This window comes from Pinus tabuliformis, chromosome X, assembly GCF_031772625.1.
Source record: "Pinus tabuliformis cultivar Carrire ecotype Pingquan chromosome X, CPIR1, whole genome shotgun sequence".
Classification (NCBI taxonomy): domain Eukaryota; kingdom Viridiplantae; phylum Streptophyta; class Pinopsida; order Pinales; family Pinaceae; genus Pinus; species Pinus tabuliformis.
In genome coordinates, this window is record NC_142308.1 from 807,296,396 (window position 1) to 807,304,085 (window position 7,690).

Here is a 7,690-nt window from a genome sequence, read left to right on the forward strand (position 1 = left end):
ACAAGATCCCTTGGACTTAATTCAATCAGATTGGACCACCCAGTTGTGCCATGCGCTGGAGTGATACAATGTGACTGCCAAAGAGGAGGACGAGGATCCAAGGAACATTAATATCCCAGAGACTGAAGGTCACCGTGGAGATGAAGGACTGCAAATTGAAAATCCAAATATCACTGTGCCACTAAAAACAAGACAAGTGAACATTGGGATAGAGGTGGAGCTGAAATTTGCAAAGATTGGGTACTATTGGGATGATGCAACAGTAGATAAGGTCGCTAAATTTCTCTGTGAATACCAAGACTTGTTCCCTACGAAGTTCTCATACCTAAAGGGGATAATAGGGAACTTGGGATTTATGAAAATTATGTTGAAAACAAACGCAAAGCCTATCAAGCAGAGACCTTGCCACCTCAATTAGAAGTATAAAGAAAGGGTCTTTTTAGAGTTGGATAAAATGCTTGTGGTGAGTATTATTGAACCGCTAGAAGAGTCTGATTGGGTGAGCCCAATAGTAGTTTAGGAAAAGAAGAAAAAGGATTAAATAAAGATATGTGTAGATCTTAGGAAGTTGAATGACACCTACATACATGATCCCTTTCCAAATCCATTCACTGACAAAGTGCTGGAAAATGTAGGAGGACAGGAAGCATATTCGTTCACGGATGGGTTCTTGAGGTACCACCAGATCAAGATTACGTCGGAGGATAGAAGTAAGATGACCTTTGCCACTGAGTGGGGGTGCTTTCAGTATACCGTAACACCTTTTGGATTGAAGAATGCGTTAGATATTTTTTCATGTGTAGTCATCGTGGCGTTTAAGGACTTCATTCACAAGTTTCTAGAGGTATACTTTGACGATTGGATGGTGTTTGGGTTGGTGAAATGCCATGTAGCCAACCTACGATTGATGCTAGATATGGACCGAAGGTATTAGATCATGATAAATTTGAAGAAATGTTTGTTATGTGTTCCTTTCAGAATCTTGTTGGGTCATGTGGTGTGCAGACAAGGATTGATGTTCGACCCAGCTAAGATAGCAGTTATAGTTAACTTAGAGGCACCAAGAAGTGTGAAACAGCTGTGCACAATGCTGGGGCATATAGGATACTATAGAAAGTTCATTAAGAGTCATGCCCAGATTACTGTGCCGATGGAGAAGTTGCTAAAGAAGGATGCTAAATTTTGTTGGAATGAAGAATGCCAACAAAGCTTAGATGTGTTAAAGGAAAACATGGTCACCGCACTGATCCTAGTCTTCCTGGTTTGGAAGAAGGAATTTCATGTGAATGTGGAAGTGTCATGTGTTGCGCTTGGGGTAGTAATAACACATGATGGTGAAGGGGAGTTGGATCACCCTATAGAGTTTGTGAGTAGGAAGTTGTCTAAAGATGAGAAGAATTACTCAATGAAGTTCAAACACTACTTGCTAGGCGAACACTTTAAGATGTATACAGACCATTCTGCATTGAAGTACTTGGTTAACAAGCCTTTGTTGGGGGTGAAGATATGCAAATGGTTGCTGCTGTTCCAGGAATATGATTTCAAAGTTATTGTGAAGCTAAGATGATTGAATGCCAGACTGGATCATCTGTCGCACATTAAAACAGGATAGGAGCCTACGAATTTGGAGGAAGGATTGCCTGACGCGCAACTCTTTGTAGTGCATGTCGTAGACAATCACTTTGCAGATATCATACACTTCATGACGATGGGGATGGATCTGGAGGGGTATAATAGTCAACAAGAGAAGGAGCTGGTGGTGCACGCGACAGACTTTTCTGCCATTGCAGGTCACTTATATAAAATGGGGTCGGATGAAATACTGCGATGTTATGTGCCTGAGTTTGAATGAGGTAGCATCCTCACTAAAACTCATGGAGGATATGCAGGAGGACATTATGCATGGAAAGCAACAGCACATAAGATTTTACACATTGGGTTGTGGTGGCTATTGTTGGGAAAAGTATCCAATACGGAATGACCCTATCCCACTCTAAGGGTGATAGTACCTCAGCAACAATCAAAGCAAAGCTATTCGAGATTACTTCTTTATGAGATGTAAGAGAGGGGAGAAAGAGATCCACTAACCGTTGTCTTCCGCTAATGATTGATCCAATCTTCTCTCTTTGCTGCTTGCTCCCAACCACTTGCTCTTTCACTGGCCCAACTACACCAAGATCCTGCAAAATGGCAAGAGAGGGAAACTACAAGTAGCATACATTCATAATTGATTCAAGGATTAGAATAAACCAAATACACAAGTATAGCAATACACCATTGAGACACATGCATATAGAAGAACCTCAAATGCTTTATTAATGGAAGAAGTAAAGTTCAGGAAGTAATACAACCATAAAAGGCCCAATCCAGCATCACCTCCCAGCAGAAAGAAATCTCCTCTTCACCTCCTTCAAAGCAAATCACCCAATAGTTCTATACTCAAACCAACAGCACTTCCTTACATTCACCAGATTCCAGCCTCCTTAGACCTCATGAGAGAGCTCTATATATAGGAGTTTTGGAGAAAGGATGAGTCAGCTTGTAGCTGGCATGAAGCTGACTAGTGTCCTCTCCCACTTCAGTTATTCTTCATTTCTTGAGTCCACTTGGAGGTTCTTGCTTCCACTTGGAGATCTAGACCCTCTTACTCATCACCAGTCGAATTCCTTGATGCAAGTGTCACTTTGGAAGCTTCCTGGGCTCTGACACCTTGAGGAATGAGTCTGCCACATGTCCAAACTCGTTCAGCGCAGGTAGCTAGTGTTGGAGTTGACATTCAGTGCAGGTAGCCAGTGTAGCAGTTGACATTCAGTGTAGGTAGCCAGTGTAGCAGTTGACATGATCCAGAATTGGCTTTTTTTTTAGTGTTTTCAGGTGGAGAACTGTTATTCAGTGTTGTGGTTTGCTGACCTTGTTCCTCTAGGGATAGGAACAACATGTTTAGGGACTTTGGATCCCTTAGATTATGGACATTTCATGCTTCATGTTGTAAGGCACAAAAATGTCTATAACAGTTGCCCCCTAAAGTATGAGGTCGTTTATCGGGTGAAATGCTTTATCAGGAGGATCCGAAGTTCATTCAATCGTTGAGAGGTGACCTGTAATAAAATACAATACAATACATTATTTTTCATTCTTCTTTCATGATCTAGCTGAGGCGGGCATTCCCATGCTCAGCTTTATAAATTCATTCTAGTACATAGAACAGACGATCGTCTGATGGTAGACTGATAATTCTCTACTGAAATTATCATCCTTTGAGTAGGATGATCATCTGTTGTAACGATGTACATATCAAATGTCTTTATATTTCCTGGATATATATCACAGCCCAGATGGATGAAACTAGATCCGAGGTCTTCAAACTCGTTCGATCTTCACTCTAAGTACAAGTCGATCCATGTGAGAATTACGCTGAAGTCGAACATGGAAAGACATCGCTTGATTACTGGCCAATGATGTAAACCATTAACAAGCGCGAGAGGAATCACCGATAATGATAATGACCCTCAAGGTACTGCAGTACAATTCACGTGGTGTGAATAAAGGACTTGGCGTCGAACACCACGCAAAATCTTCTGGTCGAAGGTCATTGATGTATACCTGTCGCCGGAAGTGAGAAACTTGCCATTGAGGCATGCAAGCTTCAAAGTACTGAGGGGGGTGTTCCTAGATCAACTTCTTGGATAATGAGCTGAAGTCCACAAGAAGCGATCCGTCAAAGGAGGGCCTTAATGAATCCCACATCAGTGACACGAAACGAAGCTAATGACTTTAATGGAGGTGAAAACAATCTGTGACATATGATTCAGGGTGGCGATCATGGGTGGATGAAGGATAATGTATGGAAGTGGATGGGACACGGTTGAATCTTTCTGAACAACATCTCTTGAACATATAACGACACTGATGCGATGGATCGGTAGCATTACCCCAAATGTGGATGGTTTGGCGAGACCATGGTGATGAGACCAGTGAATGAAACAACCCAACCTGATGTGATACGGAGAAAAAGTGTCATGTTCAAGAGCGACTTGCTACCATTAAAGCTTTGAGGTTCTCCCAATTTTTCCCCAGTGGAGCCGCCAATTTGTTGTTGGGAAAAGTATCCAATACGGAATGACCCTATCCCACTCTAAGGGTGATAGTACCTCAGCAACAATCAAAGCAAAGCTATTCGAGATTACTTCTTTATGAGATGTAAGAGAGGGGAGAAAGAGATCCACTAACCGTTGTCTTCCGCTAATGATTGATCCAATCTTCTCTCTTTGCTGCTTGCTCCCAGCCCCTTGCTCTTTCACTGGCCCAGCTACACCAAGATCCTGCAAAATGGCAAGAGAGGGAAACTACAAGTAGCATACATTCATAATTGATTCAAGGATTAGAATAAACCAAATACACAAGTATATCAATACATCATTGAGACACATGCATATAGAAGAACCTCAAATGCTTTATTAATGGAATAAGTAAAGTTCAGGAAGTAATACAACCATAAAAGGCCCAATCCAACATCACCTCCCAGCAGAAAGAAATCTCCTCTTCACCTCCTTCAAAGCAAATCACCCAATAGTTCTATACTCAAACCAACAGCACTTCCTTACATTCACCAGATTCCAGCCTCCTTAGACCTCATGAGAGAGCTCTATATATAGGAGTTTTGGAGAAAGGATGAGTCAGCTTGTAGTTGGCATGAAGCTAACTAGTGTCCTCTCCCACTTCATTTATTCTTCAGTTCTTCAGTCCACTTGGAGGTTCTTGCTTCCACTTGGAGATCTAGACCCTCTTACTCATCACCAGTCGAATTCCTTGATGCAAGTGTCACTTTGGAAGCTTCCTGGGCTCTGACACCTTGAGGAATGAGTCTGCCACATGTCTAAACTCGTTCAGCTCAGGTAGCTAGTGTTGGAGTTGACATTCAGCGCAGGTAGCCAGTGTAGCAGTTGACATTCAGTGCAGGTAGCCAGTGTAGCAGTTGACATGATCCAGAATTGGCTTGTTTTTGAGTGTTTTCAGGTGGAGAACTGTTATTCAGTGTTGTGGTTTGCTGACCTTGTTCCTCTAGGGGTAGGAACAACATGTTTAGGGACTTTGGATCCCTTAGATTATGGACATTTCATGCTTCATGCTGTAAGGCACAAAAATGTCTATAACAGTGGCCGACACTGCATAATGATTCCAAGGCTTATTGTAAGGCATGTGATGCATGTCAGAGGACAAGAAAGCCATCATGGAGGGATGAGCCACCTCTAAATCCACAACTGTCATTACAGCCATTTGAGAAGTGGACGATTGATTTTGTAGGACCAATTCAGCCTCCAGGAAAGAAGACAAGCGCACGGTACATCATCACCGCGATGGAGTATTTGAACAAATGGGAAGAGGTGCAGCCTGTGATAGAATGTACAGGGGAAAAAAAAGTAAAATTCATCTTTGAATATGTACTGACTAGGTTTGGTTTCCCAAAGATTTTGATGAGTGATTGTGGTATGCATTTCCTTAATGAGACCATCAACGCGTTGATGGAGGAATTCCAAGTTTATCACCAAAAGAGTACGCTATACCACCTGCAGGCTAATGAAATGGTTGAAGCATTTAATAAGATATTGGAGAATGCACTAACAAAGGTTTGAAATTCACAAACAAATGGCTGGGATGTAAATGTACCTGTGGTGCTATGGGCTTATAGGATGACTTGAAAAAATTCGACTGGACAAACGCCTTTCAGGCTAGTTAATGGTGTAGAAGTTATGATGCTGATGGAGTACATTGTACCTAGTCTGCACATAGTGGCATTCACAAGAATGGCAGATCATGGAGCCCTGGAATAAAGGCTCGTGCAACTGACAGAGCTGGAAGAGGATAGATTTTTGGCTGGATTCCATCAGCAAGTTCAAAAGGAGCACGAAAAGGCATGGGACAATCAGCACATCAAACTGCGCACCTTCATGGTAAATGATTTAGTGTTATTATATGACAACAAGTTTGATAAATTTCCAGGAAAATTTCGGATGCATTGGCTGGGGCCCTATGTCATCAAGGAGATTACCGATGGTGGAGCATTTCAGCTAGTGAAGTTGAATGGAGAGCCATTTCTAGGGAAGGTAAATGGCAGCTGATTGAATCCATAAACTAGGGATCCAGGTAGATGAGATGACTATATGGTGGAAGCACAGTCTTAGCACTTCAGGTAGCTGAAAGGAGGTGTGGGACTATAAACTACATTGGTTGGGTTGTAGAGTTGGACGATTGGGGGACTACGCGGAAAGGAGGAATGTTATAATATCAGCAGAAGTGTGAAGGGAGTTGTGTTGTAGGAGGAGAGATTGCATAGGGCAGCCAAAAAGTGACCGTTATGGTCACTGTTCATGCATTAACAACGAGAAAATTGCTAAGTGGAGCGAGGGGGTGACATTTAAGTTGGAATTTAAGAGCGATATCTTTGAAAATCTACACCAATCTAGCATTTATGAGTGGATTTTGGGGGGAACGGTTGGATTCGAATTCGACTTTGCCTATAAATTATAGATGGACACCCAACGAAAAACACTTTGCATTCTGAGAAGTGAGGTTTTGAGCTATCAGGCGCACATGAACTTGGAGTATTTCGAAGCTTTGGTGGCCAGTTCAGTATTTTACAAGTTGCCTAAAGCAACCCAGAAGCTTATTACTAGCCCCATGTCGGCACCTGTGGAAACCGTAAGTGTTGGAGGATCAATGGCATCTAAGGGACCTGCCCCTGAGGTTGCAAGTGTAGAGGTGCCCAGAGAAGTACTAAAATCACCGAGGTCACCCAGGCTGAGGCCTACACTGACCAGGGAGGGTCAAAGATGAAGAAAGACAAATAGAAAGTGCCAAAATCAATGTGCATGTCACCAAGGAAACACCAGAAGAAAGAGAAGCCTACCATGCATGAGAATGACAATGTGGTAGAACTAGAACTCGACGGGGACATAGAAGAAATTGATATGGGCACGAAATACATTGACATTGAGGGTGTAGACCCTATCTCAAAGCTACCCAAAGACATCCCTCCACACCAGGGTAAGGTGAAGATCACGAAGGATCTGGATGAGGGAAAATTTATGCTCAACATGCCTCTGCTGTTGGAGAAAATCACATTCGAAGGACCATTCCTAGTGCGTGTCCCCCATTTAAAACTTGAGGATTGGGACCTGGAAAATATTGAGCGGTTCCCCCACTTGGTGACTAATACATTTATGACTTGTGCCTTATATAAATGTTGTGGTGTGATCGCTCTAGAGCCGAGGCAATGGATTAAAGGAGTCGACAAGGCAGGGTTACTAAATCTCCTATGGGAGCCACATTACCAACACACTCCCATAAACATGATTATGATCAAACAATTATTGTGTCTGGTGCATGACAGGTTCCTGTGGTTGGAGGAGCCAATCCCAATAACCGAATGTTGATCCATAGGATCACTTTGTTGCCACATTCAGGGCTGAACCTAGCCAAGGCATTTGGCTCGCCGACCTTGCCGAAAGAATGAAGGACAAGTTTAAAATTGTCAATAAACCATGCAGATAATTGATATGAAGCATAAGCGACCCCGCGGTCAAGGTAGCCACCCAGATTTTGGCTGGGAATATAATGCGGAAGTTTAGCGTAGATGAGGTGTCAGCGCCAATTGTGTCACTGGCAACCAAGTGCATGGAGGGCATACAAT